The sequence below is a fragment of the Syngnathoides biaculeatus genome, chromosome 17, assembly GCF_019802595.1.
Source record: "Syngnathoides biaculeatus isolate LvHL_M chromosome 17, ASM1980259v1, whole genome shotgun sequence".
Classification (NCBI taxonomy): Eukaryota; Metazoa; Chordata; class Actinopteri; order Syngnathiformes; family Syngnathidae; genus Syngnathoides; species Syngnathoides biaculeatus.
In genome coordinates this window covers 14,859,265-14,877,358 of record NC_084656.1, presented here as the reverse complement: position 1 = coordinate 14,877,358, position 18,094 = coordinate 14,859,265, and the positions used below count along the sequence as shown (strand labels likewise).

The 18,094-nt window shown below is 38.6% G+C and overlaps 1 protein-coding gene across 6 annotated transcripts in view; it reads left to right on the top strand.

Annotated features, from left to right (window-relative positions):
- The window catches only part of cntfr (ciliary neurotrophic factor receptor), a 283,752-nt gene that overhangs the window by 70,043 nt on the left and 195,615 nt on the right, over positions 1 to 18,094 (top strand). Inside the window, exon 2 of one of the 6 annotated variants that reach the window (XM_061801929.1) lies at positions 10,896 to 11,003. The exons of 4 other annotated variants lie outside the window; for them this stretch is intronic. The gene's annotated coding sequence lies outside the window, so the exon portion shown is untranslated. Of the gene's footprint in view, positions 1 to 10,895; positions 11,004 to 18,094 lie in introns of those variants that run through there. One more of the 6 variants, XM_061801933.1, reaches the window with a different exon arrangement.

The window sequence follows — 18,094 nt, the reverse complement described above, 5'->3', positions numbered from 1 at the left end:
AGACGCTAACCTCATGTATTTTCCCAATGACTCAAAACAACTAAGAAATAACAGAAATAAACACTTTAACAATAGTCGTGTCTGAATCCACATGAAATTAATCATTGCATTTAGTTAACACCTGGATTCCACAGTTTCTGATCTGAATCATTGACGTAGGTTTGTAAACTTCCCTTCAGTTGAGCTTGCTTCCACCCAGCCATTCGATTTTTGGAGCGCTTTCCCATCACTTGGCGACTTGTGCCAGAGTTCGTTGGGAACCCCGCCCAGATCGCAGCAACTAGTTGATTTGGTGCACATCCAAGTTTGATTACAGTGTTCAAACCAAACAAACTACACCATGGAGAAAACAACATTAAATTACGGTTAAATTTCATTCATAGTAACTAAAGGGTGCTCATGGGATGGCACCCCAAGAAGCAATTTAGATTGTATACATCCTACAAGTTATAACCCAGGACGAATTTGACTTAATCTCTGGGTTTAAGATATAAAGCATCTATTGAGGAATCCGTGTCTGTGCCCTGCGATTGGCTGGCAACCAGTTCAGAGTGTACCCTGCCTCCACCTTTGACAGCTAGGATACCATCCAGCACTCCCACGGCTCTTGTGAGGATAAGCGGATAAGAAAATGGATGGATGGAAGGTGGTGAATGTAGGACATGTATTGTACAGTAGATTGCTGATGTCCTGTATTTCTGACACTGAAGTTTGTCTTCGCTATTTGGTTTTCCTTTTTGGCCAATGTGGTAAATGCAAATTGAGTGCAAAAAAATGAACATTTTACAGTCAATAAGAAATGCACACAAGTTGGAACTTTCAGCTTTTATCAGTCTATTTTTAAAATACACAAATCATCTACAATATATCACGAAAGTACTATTTCAAGTTGAAAAGATTAATCTTAATCCATTTATGATTATCATAAGGCAATAGTGCAAGTTTTAGCAGTCCTCCAATTTTAGAGTAACCAAGCCATGTGTAGGCGATTGCGTTATTATGGCAATGACATAAATTGTAATCTCCACTTTACATGCAACTGTCTCAACATGAATGTAAAGTTGATTTCAGGTCACATTTCTACTGCTGATAGTTGATTTAGTCCTACTATATTTAATGATCAAATGGCAAAGAAACTTTTGAAGACTATTAACACAAAATCGTAATATAGCTGGAAATGGAGCTTAAACAGCATTTACTTTAGCTTAAACATCATTTACATACACCAGTGCAAGCAATATTAAAATATTTTTTTATATTTTCTCCCCTTTATTTTTTTCTTTTTACTTTCTGCTTGCTTTTTAGGATTTGTCAGCTAGAAATGCTCTTTTACCAACTACGCATATTTTCCTCAGATTCCACATTCGCCCCAAATCCTGAATATATATATTTTGTACAGTCTTGCAGCAAAAGTGGTTTGTTCTGATGGTGTTTGCCATCGAGGTTAAGCTCTTTTTGTTTTACAACATAATGACAAACTGTCCCAAGCAGGATGTCATTTGTCTTCATGCAAGGAAGAAATCTTTGAATGTTTCGTTATTCTGTCTGCTGGGATGTAGTTAAATTCTGACAGCGTGACTGACTTCACAAACATAGCGTACATGAACATCCACATCATAGAAAACTATGTATTTTGAAACATGTGAGGGAGAAGGACTTTTTTTTATTTAGACACTGATGTTTTTCCCCATGGGTTGCAATCATCATGTCAACAAAGTACAATTAAACTGCTGTATAACATGTAAAATATGTATGTCGATGATATAGGGGCCATCTAGTCTACAAAACTGTCCAATATTCCCATGCTATGAACTGAACTTTGCTGTTAGTGTTACTTTTTTTTTTGTTAACATTTTTCCATTCCAATCCCATTTCTTCCAACGCAATCAGTAAATTTTCATCAGTCAGTCCACCAGCATGCTGTACTCAGACTCTAAGGGGGCAGCTCATGCTTTTTTTCCTGATTTTGCCCCCCCCCCTCACACACACACACACACACTTATTTCTGTGTTCTCATTTTAAATATCCCATATGCTTTTTTGATGAATATCTGTCCTTTTTGGTTCCTTTTCATATCTCCACGCTCAATCTATTTTTCACTATATTTTGTTTTGCTTCCCGATCACTCGCCGGACTTTTCTGTGGTGGTAGACCTCACTCTTTTATATCAAAACTTCAGTCGGTGTATGTATTATTTTATTTTACAAAAACCGAATATTCAGTTGACATTTTTACAGTGACCTTGTCTGGTGACCTTATTGCACCAAAGGAACTTATTTTCAATTTAGCTACATCATGACGATTCATCTGGAATATTGCTAGTTCTTAACAAGAGATAATCATTCTGTAAAATGTCCACCAAGTCATATGGTTCAACTTGTTCAATGCAATAATTATATTTATTGTCTCTTTTGCAAAATGTCTCAAGGTACGCTTTTCAGTACTCTGTTTTTAGGGTGCCCGTAGCTTGTCCAGACTGGATCTAGACATACTGCTGTCTATTGATTGATTCACATGTAATTGTCTTTCCGATTGTGATGTAACAATGCAGCTATTTGCATAATGACTCTCTCACCGTTGAGTATCTCTGCCAATATTCTCAGCAAATTTCAAATGGAGTCTGGCTGCCGGACTAAAATGTCGAAAATAATGTTCTCAAAGTTTGCTTGCTGCACTGATTAGTGTGAGTTAACAGCGTTGGGTTCTGATAAGTGGCACATACTTGATGGATCTGTGAAGTTGTCAGCACAGTGGGGTTTGATGCCGGCTGGGTCTACTTGTTTGGCGATGTGCCCGTTGCAAGCACTACGTACAAGCTTCGGCACTGTCATTAACGAGTCTAATTCAGTGGATTTGGTTATTCCATGAGAGTTTGTATGGACATTTCTCGCTTTTTTTTAGAAACAGCCATCCCCGCCTAAATAGGAACACAAAGGGAGAAAAATTCAATCTGTTGTCACGGTGGTTTCACAAACTCACGTTTATTATTGGATGGGATCTAATGTAATTGTTGATTTAAATTTATTCCACATGAAACACATTGGCTATTAAAATTAATTTAAAAGCATATGCAGCGTATACATACAGTATTCACGACAGGAATGTTTTTTTTCCCTCTTCTCTTGATTCTAATTTATAGTATTTGCTCATTTATATTGTTATAATTACAAACATTAAAGCTCAGCTATAGTGGATATACCAACATAAATTCGATATAACTCCATGCAGTAAATAACTTCTGGCTAATTAAGAGAAAAAAAGACAGCTACATGACCATAAAAGCAGAGTTGGAAGAAAACCATTTCCGCCTTTTTCCCTATTAGTGAAAATTTAACCAAGATGTGAGTTTATATTTAGTTTTCATTTAATGTGTTTTCGGGGCGAGGGGTGCAAACTTATGTTCTGCACTTAACCAACAAAGTAGTGCCAATCTCCCCCAACAGATGGTGCTCAGTTGGGGTCTGAAACTAAGAAGAGCCATGCTGAGTCAGTTGTGTGTTTGGAAAATAACAATCAGAGATTGGGGGGAGGGGGAGGGGGGTAGGGCAGCAATGATTTAATTTAGGATGCCTATATGTACCATGATTTTACGATTTGGCCTACTAGACAATTATCATGTCCTAGTTTTCCATTCAGTGAAGAAAGTATTTTTCTTTTTGGGTCACAGTGGGAGTGAAACTTTGAGGCAGATTTTAAAAAGCTACTTCTCTCCTTTACAGTCACACCTTTCAAACCACATAAACTCCAACTCATGAGTTTTTAGATGGGAAGAAATTCAAGGGATGACTGAAAAATGTTTTTTTTTTTTTCCTCTTCACTGTTCATGTGTTCTCCTCATGCCTGTGTGGGTTTTCTCCAAGTCTCAGGCTTGCTTTACCATTCCAAAATCATGCATGCAAGGTTAATGAAATACTCTAACTTCTGTGTAAATGTGAAATGTAAATGTGAAGTTTTGTGTGTCTAGGGGTCCACCTCTCTCGTGACCCTGAACAAGAAGAAGCAATTTAAAAAAAAAAAAAAAAAAGAAAAAGGAAAGGAAAGGAAAATTATCGAGCGAAAGTGAAGTGATCACAAACATCTCGTGCTTATAAAATCACAATCTATGGGTGAAATTAATAAAAAAAATATATAAGATATAAATATGAAAATATGTGACTTTATAGGCAGCATGGTCGTTAGAGGCCCCGTAGCTCAGTGGTTAGAGCACTGGTTTGGTAAACCAGGGGTTGTGGGTTCGTATCCCACTGGGGCCTCCACTCCCTGAGAAGGGTTGCGTCAGGAAGGGCATCCGGCGTAAAAATTGTGCCAAACATATATATCTGAGATGACACGCTGTGGTGACCCCGAAAGGGACAAGCCGAAAGAAACACACACATAGGCAGCATGGTGGGTCAGCTGTTAAAGCGTTGGCCTCACAGTTCTGAGGACCCGGGTTCGATCCTGGCCCCGCCTGTGTTGAGTTTGCATGTTCTCCCCCATGCCTGCGTGCGTTTTCTCCGGGCACTCTGGTGTCCTCCCACATTCCAAAAACATGCAACTTTAATTGGACACTCTAAATTGCCCCACCGAGTGTGATTGTAAGTGGCTGTTTGTCTCAATGTGCCCTGCGATCGGCTGGCAACTAGTTCAGGGTGTACCCTGCCTCCTGCCCGTTGACAGCTGGGATAGGTTCCAGCACTCCCTGTGACCCTCATGAGGATAAGTGGCAAATGAAGATTGATGGATGTGACTTTATAAAAAGTACCATTAAAACATGACAGATCCAACTGCAGCAAGAACCAATCCTTGAAATTCCATTTGGCAGGTGGAAAATGTGTTCAGAGAAAATTGATGCCAAAAGTGCAAATCATTTTTCTGAGATTTTTTTATGATTGTAATTGCAACTGATCAACTTCAAACTATATAATATATTTTTTTTAAATAAGTTTCTAAAATGCTGCCATTGTAAAAGCATGGGACATACTTTTTGTGGCTGAAAATGGCACATTGTCATGACAAGCTCTGGTGATGTCCTTAAAGCTTTGCATTTCCTTGAAACCATATAGAAGAAGGCGCCTGTGTAAGATTACAATCCCATAATTATACATGTATCCCTTGGAGACAGAAGCTTGTGCCAAACATTTCCAGAGCAAAAATATGCAAAGCTCTTGGAAAAGGGGGACAGCAGGACAGCAAGGTCCTTTTTATTTACATAACAGTTATTTGGTCCAATACCACATCAGCATCACCTGCATCACACACTCTGTTTGGTAAATGGAGGGATTTAAAGTTGAGGTCTCAGTAGGCTTTAAGCCTTAATAGAGAAATAGCCAGCCATTAATGAAACGGTTTACACAGACAGAATCAACTGATCACTGTTCCAAATGTGTCTATTTCTGGGATTCTTCGTTTCCGCCCAACGCCTTTCTCTGACATTTCCCAAATTGGTGTCTACATAATGGGATCCTGGCTGTTTCCTCTTGTTTCCATCTATCTTCTTTATTTGACTTTGTTTACTCTTTGACACGTCATCCTCCCCCTCACTCATATTTTGTATTTTACTCATAACTTACGCGTCTGTTCCTGCCGCTCCAATCTGTTCAGACTCTCATTCACCACCTTTGCCTCATTAGGCTTTTTCTGGCATATCATGTCCGCCCCTTTCCTCTCCCCAAAGACCCCCTGCCTTTCCTTACCAGGACCTCTTCCTCTGGCTTCCTACATTTTTCTTGCTTCCCAACACTCTTCCACTCGTTTTTTTTCTTTCCGTGCTCCTTCGTTCTCCTCATTCTCTTGTAGATATACACTAACATGCAGGATAAACTATTATCTGGACAACATACACACAGGTAACCATTAATATTAATTGATGAATTAACTCTCACCTGACTTTGGCGCAGGCCGGTGCGTAGGTTCATTTCCCCCCTGAGTGACTGTGTGAATGTGATTTTAAATCGTTGTCCATGACATGTGACTGACTGGGGACCAGTTCAGGGTATCGTTCCCCCTTTTGTCTGAAGTCACCTGGGATTAGCTCCAGCAACCATTGACCCTCAATAGGATGGGTAGTTTTGAGAATGGATGGATGGATATAGCGATCCAAGGACACAAACCAGGATCTCCTGGGGGAAGCAAAAATGTACCTGGAGTGCAGGGCTCAGCAACCTTTTTGAGGCTGAGGGCTACTTCGTGAGCACTGATGGTATGAAGGGCTACGTGACCAGTTTACGGCAAATTTCAGACTCAGTTCATTACGCGTACATAAAATATTTTTGTTTTCATTTATTGTATTAAATGACATGACAGGTATTTTATTTTTTTTTATTCACGTAAGTAAGTCAGATTCAGAATTTAAAGCAGAAATAATGGTAACAATTTGTAGCCTATTGTATTTTTAGAACATACCTCGCAGGCGCCTTATATGGTCCTCGCGGGCTACCATTTGCCCGCGGGCGCCGCGTTGGTGACCCCTGCTTTTGTGTATGTTTATTCAATAAGATTCTACGCATGCGTGCGTTCCTGTTACTGAATGCACCCTTTGCTGAACAAATCAATACTTTCTCAGAAACTACATTCCTGCCAATGCATCAGGTCTTCGTTATTCACTGTCGGGATTATAGTGAAAAATGAAGACAAAATAAATCAGTGTATTAACTTGGTTCATGCTCATTGTAAAACACATTGTTTTGCATAATCATGCTAAGAAATGAAAACATTCCTCTTGGTTTGTATTTGCCGCTTTCATGTTGTACAAAGTTAAAAGATGATGTGTGCCTATTCATTTTGAGATGATTATCAAGGAGTCAGATTTACAGTGGACAAAAAAAATACATTCTCACTTCTCTTCAAGTTGACTTGTCTCAAATCAATTTCATTCTGCCAAGTGTGAGTCGTCCTTTTGAGAATGTTACGTGACTGTGACTTTAAAGTGTGACTGAATAAGACTGAGCTTCATGTCCTCTTAGTATGAATCACCATAAATAAATAATCATCAGTCAATACCAATTTTGTGATAGGATTTTCTACCACAGCTTGATGATGTTTCTGTTGCTTGTGCGTCTCTTTGCTACCCAAAGAGGCAGATATTTTTTTGTTATGGGAACGGACGAGCTGATTCATCTTTCGACTTCATTTCAAACATAGTACTGCACGAAGCTCTATCTTGTGCAGGGTAATTGAAGTCGGTGGGTGGAGTAGAAAGATGAGCTGCTTAACTCAGGAAATCCACCAAGCAATAAATCACAGCAAAGTTAAAATACAAAAGCAATTGTTGCAAAATTCCTTTGATAGTATATTACATTATATTCACCTTCCAAACCTGTTTCTAAGCCTCTTGCGCCCAGCCAGATTAAACCACACTCTTCATTTTATATTCCTCTGTCTGTCTACCTACACGCTGCTCTGTTTGGCTCACCTTTTCCATTCTTGTCCTAACCTTCATATCTAACCCCCTTTTGTCTCCTCCAACCTCATCTCCCATGTTGTGGGCGAAGAAAATCTTTGCAGTAGGAAACTGCAGGCAAAAAAAAAAAAAATCCAACTTGTTTCTGCTGGACTTTAAGACCCTGCCAGCCAAATAAAAACGCTGCTGCTCACAGCGCTGTAGGAAATAAAATGTGGAAACAGAAACCCAGACTTGTAAATTACATCTTGATTGAAGGCTTGCAAAATAGTGGTATGTGCTCTACAGAAATGGCTAACACACATTGGTTTGTTGTTCCTGCTTTTTCTAAATTTTCCAGTCTCCCTTTTCTTCCAAGCCTCTCGGTTACAATTGTCTTAAGTATTTTATCCTTGCAAAAATGATGTTCACGTTGCTCCAATTATCTTATCCCTTGTACATCATGAACTTGCATTTTTTTGGTGGTGAAGATGAGGTCTACTCATGTTTTTACACCCAATTACCAACTGAGGATAACAGCAAAGGCAGAAGAAGATCATGATAAGTTTGGGATAAACCTACCACACGAAGTAACAAACTTCTTAATGTTTGGTTTTGGAGAATGATCTATGCCACATAAATAGTCATAGACTACCATAAAGTACCAAAGTTGCAGACTGTAGAAGTAATAATGAGAGGAACAATATATGCTTAAAGCTCAAGTGTCATGCCTATAAACATTCTAAAATCGATATTGTAATGAAAAATACATATAACATTATTCATTTTAATGACTGTACAAAAAATAAATATGAGCAGAGAGCGCGTCATCCGTGCGCAAAGTTTCAGAAGTCTCATTTGACATCCAAGTGGTAGCCATATTGCCTGCAATGTCTGTTGATGACTTCTCACCAGGACATTTCCAGAGGAACAAAAGAGATTTTTGTATTTTTCCGATGCTCCTACGGACACAGAAGCTCTTTTCGAAGAAAACATCTCTCAATCAAGTAATATGACCTGTGCAATATTACTCTATCATTTTGAACCATATTTTGATGCTATGCAATGACTTCTAACTAACAACAAACTCCCCGACAGTATGTAGCGTACTCAGGAGGACCCATGCCGGGGGGGGTGTTCTTTTCTCCCCCCACGCGCACTCAAACCACCTCCCCATCGGGGCCGACGCGGAAGCCTTCACCGGCGAGCCCGACGCGGAAGCCGCCACCGGGGAGTCCGATGCGCACATCGACACATTTAGCACCCCTGTCTTACGTACACGGATCTTTTATTACATTCTGAGGATTACGCCCCCCCAACTACTGTTTATTTTAGTCTTTCTATACACACCTACCTGTCATTTGGAACACACGAAGCTCTCATCCTTTCCACCTGTGCAATCCATTTTACATGACGAACCGGGTCTTTTTGGAAAAATATGAAGAATGAATCCATCCTCCTAAGTGTTCGAACAATATCCAGCAATACAACGAGCCGGCATTTTGGCTGGTACGAAGGAACAAACGGCTACCTTCTCGCAGGTAAAACTGGTATAAACACATGAAGCCGCCTGAATGGGCGTCCACTACTAACGTCACTTCCTGCTTCTTCTCCAAAACAAATACATCGAGAGAATTTTCGTGGTGGGAGTGACAAAAAGCCATATATGTCAAAATCATGTTTTGCGGTGAAAAAACAGATGGGTCCATTCCGCCTGCCTTTTTTTTTCCTTTTAATAACATACTAAAAAATTTCATGACAGTGAACCTTTAACAAAAGTTACAATAATAATCACAGAAACATTCCGGGTTTAGCATCTCATTGGGCTGCTATCAACAAGCCCATAATGTTATAACCTGCCACCTGGAAATACACCCAAAATGAATTAATAGATAAAAATTGTCACATGAAAACTTGGAGGTGGAACTAGCATCATTTGTGAAGTTACTTCATCAAATCTCAAAGAACGTCTATGTATTGGTGAAACTTAAGCTCAGTGAGCATTGAAAGAACACTCCATGAGTTTTTACTAGTGCCAGTGCAAAGAGGAAAAGATGTGATCATAGTGCTTCTCCCATATCTACCAACAACAAATAGCAATATAAAAATTAAATAAGTGCTGCTAAATATTTAGTGTTTATATGAAGTTTTAACCCATACAACAATTCTCTCTCGATTTAATTTTATCATCGTGGCAGTTAAACGTTATTAGTACAAGTATAAAACAACTGATTTTGATGACTGGCTATGTGTGTTTTTTTTTTTTAATGTGCATAATGCAAGAAAAGTGTTGTGAATACAGTTTGCATTCACTGTCTTTTAGCCGATTCTTTTGCTGCGAGCTAGACTCTCTTCTTAAGTCAAGATATTGACATTGATTTGCGAGATGCGTGTCAAAGGCAACCAAGGGATTAATTTCAGATGGCGGATGAGAGGTTGTTGAGGGGCTGCTAACAAAATCTGGGCCACAGGGCTCAGGCTGTGGGTTGTGCTGTGAGATGTTCATGAAAAAAAAAATAAATCCACATTCGGAATAAAACTCTTGGATAAAATAGTTTATTGCCTGTCAAGTCATATTCATTTACATAGTGTGATTGATTCGGGAGACACACGGGCACAAATATGTTAACACGGAGTAATGCGTTTTTGTTTTTTTCCCCCCATAGAGCAGGATGAGGCAAGACACCAAGGCTCAGTGTTGAGGTTGGGCTTCATTTCATCTTTGGCTCCGTCCTAAATCTCCTCAGACAGGGGCCTCGCCATGACACATCCACCCAGCAGCCAAACTCTCTTACGGCCACTTGTGCGCCTGTTGTGTGTTTCGCTTTATTTGTTGCTGTCCATTTTTTTTTTCATCATTGTTGCGTGTACTTTCTGTCCTCCAACAAGAGGACCTTCATAGTTTTTTGTGGTCTGCGTCTCTGAGTGTATCTCAACAGGTGTTGTGAGTGTGTACTGCATGTGCGGATTTGGAGTGTCTCAACAATTGTCAATTGTTACCCTGCATCACTCGGTCTCTTTTATTCCTTAACACACAGCATGATATTGAAGTGTGTCTGGCTTGGAGAGCCAGGCAAAAAGATGTTCATGTGAGATATAAATAGAAAACAGACACTTTCAGTCCTCAAACTAAGACAATTGGAGGAGCAGCTTTGATTTTTGACAGCTGATAGCATTGTGCTGTTGTCATTTGTTCACAGCTAATACATTCAGGCTGTTTTTTTTCCCCTTTTGTGTGCAAAGTTTGCAGATGAATACACCATATAAATCCTCTGAATGCTTTCATTTAGATCAAATGTTCAACAAAAATATATCTGACTCCCCCTAATTATCATCAAGTATCCCCATTTTTTATGCAAGAACACTTACTGTATTTTAATTACATTCGTCTGTGGCACCGCACATCTGCCTCACAGTTCTGAAGCTGCGGGTGCAAAATTTTGGGGTCTCCAGTTTCCTTCCAGCGAAAAACACATCAGCTTCATTGAAGAATGCAGACTGAACATCCTTGTGGTTATTTTTTCTCTGTTTCCAGCGATTTGCTGGCCACTAGTCCAGAGTTTACCCACCGTCTTGCCTGAAGTCAGTTGGGATAGGATCCTGTACACCAATGAGCCTCGTGAGGATAAGCAGTATAAAGGAGGTACAAGTGGGCTCTGTATACAATCCAAGAATTATAACTCCTGCAAGAGCACATTGCACATTGACCTTTTGTAATTGTGGACTACAATTGAGCCTTTCCCAAAATGTGTCATATAGTGACACTTGAATATGTTTAATATTAAACACAAATCTGGTTTGTGCTTAAAAAAATGAGATGTTGCTCAGATGAAATATTTCAAATTAGTGCATTCTAAAATAGTTTCATGGATCACTGCACACAATAATAATCATTAAACAAATGAAAGTTCTGTACTTCTCTATGCAGACATCTTGAGCCACATTTGAATGTTTTGTTTTACTCATCCATCGATGCCGTTGTGGCTCAATGAATTTCCCCTTTTCAGCACTGAAGGTTCTCTTTGAGTAACTCAGTGACTGATTTTTCATCAATTTTATTGTATTTGTCCTAGATCTTTATGAAAAAAAAAGAAGGAAATCACAAATTCGCATATCAAACTGAGATAAGGCTATGATATGTTCTGTTGCAATTACTTGTTGTAGTATATGATGTATTCCATTGGGCTCGACTTATAAAATTAGATTGATGGAAGCTGTAGTAAACTGCATAACCGCACACGTTGCATGTTAGTCATTATTGTTCATATTTAAACAATAAAAGCATTTCAATATTCATGAAAGCTTAATCGAAAATGCCCATTCTAACTTTTTTTTTTTTTACCATATTAGCTCAGATCAATGCTAGATAATGAGATGGAAATGAATTTTGCAACAATTGCGTTGTCTAAAATATGCTAATGCTATCATCCTTATCCAATTACTTCTCTTGTGAAAGCAATGTACCCTTATTTAGCTAACATTAAACCGCTAATGGTTATTGCATATAGTTAGAACATGGACATGCCAACAGCATTTCCACATTGTATTCCTCTTTATGTCCAATTTCAAGCCAAACATTTACCCATTTTCTCTCTCTCTCTCTCTCTCTCTCTCTCTCTCTCTCTCTCTGAGCTTCTGCAATTGCAAAGAAGATTACTAATGTGAAGAGAGATCATTGAAGCAGGCAAAACAGCATGCGGCAGAAAGCGTGCACTGGGCTAATCATATTCATAATTTTGCTTCAGCTTTGATGGTCCTCATTGACGAAGACCTATTGAATTTTTAGGGATAATAAGTGGATAGTGGTTTGGTGGCAAAATGGAGACTGTGGAGTGCCTGCTTGTTGCAGAAGCTTTTTTAAAATTATAATTCTTTTATCCCTAAAAAAATAAAATAAATGTTAATCCTAGACCAGAGATTTGAAACTTCTTATTTAGCATGTGTCAGATCATACTTCTGGCTACTCTCAGGGGGGTGGTTATAACAGAAAACAAATGCAACATTTAAAAAATTTAATATGTTGTAATTTGATTCATTTTTTTTAAATGATGGATAAGTACTGTAGAACAGAAGTCAAGGAAAAATTCTCTACATCAAATGTGGAGGGCCAGCATTTGCCTGACATCTATGTCATGGACCATGAGCATTTTTTAACATATATTTTAAATACCAAATTCCTTTAAATTATACTTCAAAACACTTTGATAATTGTTTTTTGTAGCTTAACTGAAAGAGACCAGGGTTTTTAATGTTCATAGCATGGGTTAGTTTAAAGCTCGGGAATTACAGCAGCGGTACTGCTATTATTTACCTATTTAGATACTCATAGGCACGCAATAGATGACTCTGGAGATAATAGAGGTGCTGCAGACTTTGATGTAGTTCCCTAAAATCAAGCAGTGGCTGTACCTTAATGATGTTTGTGTACTTTGAGCTTGTGTTTTGTTGAAAGCAAGATCACAACAATGTATCTGTGAAGATTTTGCCAACATTGATTGGTACAACTTTGTTGCAACATGCCGATGACGGTAGGAGAAAAAAGTTTAAAACAGTTCTAAAATGAGTGAGGTGTTCTGCCAATCAGTCACTTTGAACTGCAATAACAACACTAATTACAGGTTCAGCGGTTTACCCTCAACATCAACACAAAAGACACCGTCACTGTCGCTGAACTTTTTCTAATTTAAAAGACACAGTAGGATGTCTGATGTGCTGCCAAAAAGCACAGCAGTGTCACATTTTTTTTTTTTTTTTTTTTTATCACAGGATATAGTTTTGCACTTTATTGGGAGGCCGGTGGCACTGCTGGATTGCTGACAGACTATCAGCACTTCTGTTGTAATATTAGTGTCAGAGAAATGAAGGTTTTCACCATTGCTCATAGAAAGCGAGGACAGATACTTTTGATGAGAGAGTGAATTGGAAGATTATTGGAACACTGTTGTTTAGTAAAGCAAAGCAAATGTATTTATATAGCGCATTTCATACACAAGGTAACTCAATGTGCTTTACATGATTAGTAGTGTATTCTGTTGGAAATTAATTGGTCATGCAGAGCCGTAATTGGGATCTTTGATGATACACGTCTTGGAATGACAGTAATTACACATCATAAATTTAGCTTGTCTTGTTCCTGTGTATTTGCAATGAACTCATGTGTTTACTGTGGCTAACAGGCTGTTACATTTACACCAGAACAAATGTTGAGAGGCGGCACTGGGTAGGAAACACCAGCAAACAAGCAATAAAATGCTCAAGATCATAACAAATGTGATGCAAATACTTCCTGAAGGGAAGTACTGAGAATAAAACAAAATCCCCTCCAACAATTCAGGATTCCCAAAGTCAGAAGTGGACCATGTGGTAAATGAAAACTAAAGTTGGCCATGATGACATAAGGGGCAGCAGAAAATGGTGTAAACGGAAGGTGTAAACAAGTCAGCCACCTTATACACTATAGACCACAGACATCGTCATCACAAATTCACATAGCTGGCTGATGTTGATTTCCTAAAGAGATACAATCCAATTGAGCCACAGGTTGGATCGTTATCAGGTTGTACAAGATGAACCCAGGTTAGAAGCAAATTTGGCTTTACAATTATTCACGAGGCATGATTAAGATGACATCCAGGAAGAAGACGTCAAGGTCTAGAGCACGTAGAGGACTCAGAGTCATGAATTATTTGAATTGCCAGAGATCTGTTCATGGAATACCATGCCAAGGTTATTCGAATAACAGGAATGTGGAAAAAGAGTGAGGGGGGAAAAAAGACTCAAAATACGCAAGACCTCAAAGGTAGAGACAAAATATATTATGTAGAGTCAACTAAATTAAAGAAAATGTCAGTTAACAAACAAAAAGTCAAGTGATCAACTGCACCTACTTAGCTTAAAATAGAGAAGAGAAAATTGATACTTGTATTGTTGTGAAAGTGCCTCAATATAGCTTTACAACCTTGCCATATTTACCCATTTGTTAAAAAATGCGGTCCTTAACTGCACCACAGATCTGAGCAGCCATTTACATTTTTGTAAATCTATCCTATGGAGAATAGTGCGGCCAATAAAACCTTTTCGTTTGCCGTTACGGGAAAAACACCTCAAAAGGTAAATGTCAAAAAACATTCACTGTCAGACCCCAAAACAAAAGCCCACAGTTTTGAATAATCATGGATGCCTTTTCAAATGACGTGACATATTTAATTGTCTAGTGTCAACAGATCTTCAGTCCAAGGATAGAAGTTCCACAATACTAAAGCTAAACCCTCAAAGACACATTCTCCTTTAAACAGTCAATCCCTAATGAGAGGAGCTCAGCGGGGATATTAAGACTGGATCCAATAGGTTACCTGCGCAGGTTGACACTAAAGTAAGTAAGTACACTGTGAAAGTGATCTCAAAAATATTCAACTTTTAATTGCAGGCAGAAGCTTTTTAAGAAAGGAATGACAATTTCAAGGTGCTCAAATTGTTTTGTTCGCCTTGTCACCCATCAGCCGGTTTGGCTAATTTTGCCACATTTGTTTTGAGGACATCTGATATCATCAGCATATAAAACACACACGCGCACACACACACGAAACCCTTGATATGCAATTTTTCCAGGTATCGATTAATTAACATGGTAATTATTTTTCGGGCTCTGTCAGGTGGGAAACAATTAACAATACAAGAGGAAAATATCTTTTTTTTTTTCTAAACAAAAAGGTAACATTTAATCTCCAAGGGTGGAGAAAAGGAGAAATGGGAACATGCATTGAGGTGGAGACGAAAGGGGGCTAGAAAAGGGGAGTTTTGAGATAGAAAGTGGAACAGGATCAAACAGATTGAACTACTAGTATTATTGCTCCCTGAATGATAGTCAAAAGCCACATGCAGTGCTCTCCTTGTACCATAAATCTATTCCTAAACCAAGAAAAATTCAACTATGAGAGACTGCACGAATTACTTTTGGATACGTACAAAAAAAAATATATATATATATAATATATATATATATATATATATATATATATATATTTTAGGATCACCCAAATGTCAATCTGTGAACGTTAACTAAAAGTGAAATGGCATTCCCAGTTTGTACTGGGCAACATTAAGATGAGCAATGTACTGCATTTTAAATTAACCACTCAAACCAACAATAGGTATCACACAGTGATGGATGTGTATGATTCTGACTTTATCATTGTATGCTGTACAAATGATTGTTGCCAAGGACATTGACCTTCTGCACAGCAATGTTGTGTACCCTCAATCTGAATTGTGTTTCCACCTCTAATATTTGTTTTGCTTCATTGAAATGTAGCCCCAGGTTGTGGTTCATTTGAGCAGGTGTGAACTTTGGTTAGGGACGCCAACTTGAAACTTGCCCTTGGTTTGATGGAAATGACTCCTGGGGCCGGTTGACATTCTAAAATGGAGGAGAGCTGGCAAACTGCAGCATTTTGCTGTGTTAAAATAAGTCACACTAATTGAATAGAACTAATTTGCACAGGCCCAAAACACAAGCCCTTTTCCCTGCGGGGTCGGCAGCCAGACAAAGAGGCAAATAAATACAAATTCGGGAGGAACTCTTAAAACACTTAACACTTCAGGTTAAATGAGTCTATTTTCAAAGAAGCATCCATTCTTTTTATCGGTGATACACTTTACAAATTTATCTTTCTACAAATACATCTTTGTAATAGATATTGTATCTTGCGAGGAATTGGGTTGCAGTGTATTTTTTCCGGAAAGAATATCCAATTGAAATGCAGCAAATGCCCTGCATTCATCCCCACGCGTTAAGCACATGGGAGGATGGAGACAAATGTGACATTATGACATCGAAGCCTCCAGCAATATCTCTTCTAAAGAGGTCCAATTTGAGGATGGAAAATAATCCACTCCACAAATGCACGTTGCATAGAAAACAGTGACATTTTGTGTTCACCTTATCGGTGCAAGTAAATGTTTGGTATAAAGTGTTCATGAAGGCTTGTGGGCTAGATTCTGTTGCTGATTTTGGGAGGAGGGTGCCACAGGGCCCAAAGGCGTGTTGTTGCTTTTTATCCACAGTCTGCTATTGAAGTGGATTCTATCTGGCTCAACCAAACAAAATCCATAAGACATGCTGATAAGCGATGCATATTTATTTTTTTTCCTTTCACAGACGCACAATCTCATCCATCTTTCCCAAGACAATTCAAGCACAAATATGTGTTCTTACTCGTTTTATCACACCCTTTTTTTGTCAGCGCATGTCCCATAAACAGTGTTACCCGCATGCCGTGCCAACAGATGATGATGCAAGTGTGTAGAAAGCCTCACCATTCCATCTTCAGAAGGACAGCAAACACTGTGTTTTGCTCTTTTCTTTGGGGTGAAACTTTCCAGAACATTACTTTCCTAGATGTTGCTTGCAAAACATCTAGGGAGCAGTATTGTTCACATCCATTATAGTTATCGAATTAAAGATGTATTTGTAATGAACAAACTATGAAGGAAACTAAAATATAAAATGTTTAGTTGTAATAGCATTGCATTACAGTGGAGGCAATGGATTTCGATGATAATACACTTCCTTGCAGTTTCAGAACTGTTTCAGATAAAGGGCTCATCTGGATAGTTTCACCTCTACTTGTCTTGAGTTTATTTACATGAAAGTATTAGTGTCTGTATGCAAAATAAATCAATAAAAAAATAGTTTTAAACAAGGACAGCGGTCTCCTCGTTCACCTATGATGACACAGCATCAGGGGAAACTGTGGGTTCAGTCTTTATGAACTGTATGTATCAATTTGGACAGGGTCAAACCCACAACCTTTGAGTTGGGAGACTTTTTCAACTGGTGACTAAGACGAGCAGCTAGTGGGAGCCAGTCGTGCATCACTTTTCTTTCCTTTGCACCGATTTGTGGCTTTGGGTAGAATCGGTGACAAGAGCTTACAATCAAGGAGGAGTCTGAGCATTTCGGCCCAGTACCAGAATACACAGGTTAACATATTAAAGCATCTTTGCGATAGAGTGGCAGCAAGAACATACTATGGACTGTGACTGACATCCATCATCTTTTATGTGTGTTTTGTGACTGTTAGTGGAGCTCCGTGGATGATATTTGTCTGCTGAGAATTAAAAACTACAAAGGCATAACAAATGTATTATTTTCTCTCTTTGTAAAAATACAACATTCTACAACCTGCATTTCACATCAAATTCTGGATTTAACTTGTTTCAACAATAGACCAAAAGACGTTGCTCTGCATTGTCTTTTAATGTAAAGTCTCCTTTGTAATTTGAAGTAAAAACCGATTAGAGTGACATTCGGTGAAAAGAACCAGGATTAGCACCTATTGAGAATTTGGCCTCTGAATGTCAACCTTCTTCATTGGAACACATTGTTTACAATGTAGTCATGCTTATCAATGCAAAACAATGCAGCAGAGTAAATTCAAGACACTTGGCAGTGGCTTAAGGTGAATGACATTTTTAATATAAGGTGTTAAGTGTTTATCAGTAGAGAGCAGGTCCCAACTAATCCCTTTACCTGTATTTCTTCCTATTATCACAAAGAGTTGTGCAAAGGTTGCCATGACAATGCTATTACATATATCACAAGAAATACTGTATACCGGTAGAATGGGTTACATTGAATTCTGTTTCATAATTACAGTTGTTATCCTTTCAACCACTCTACAATGTAAAGTGGTCAGCTCACTGGCCTCACAGTTCTGAGTCAAGGGTGGTCAA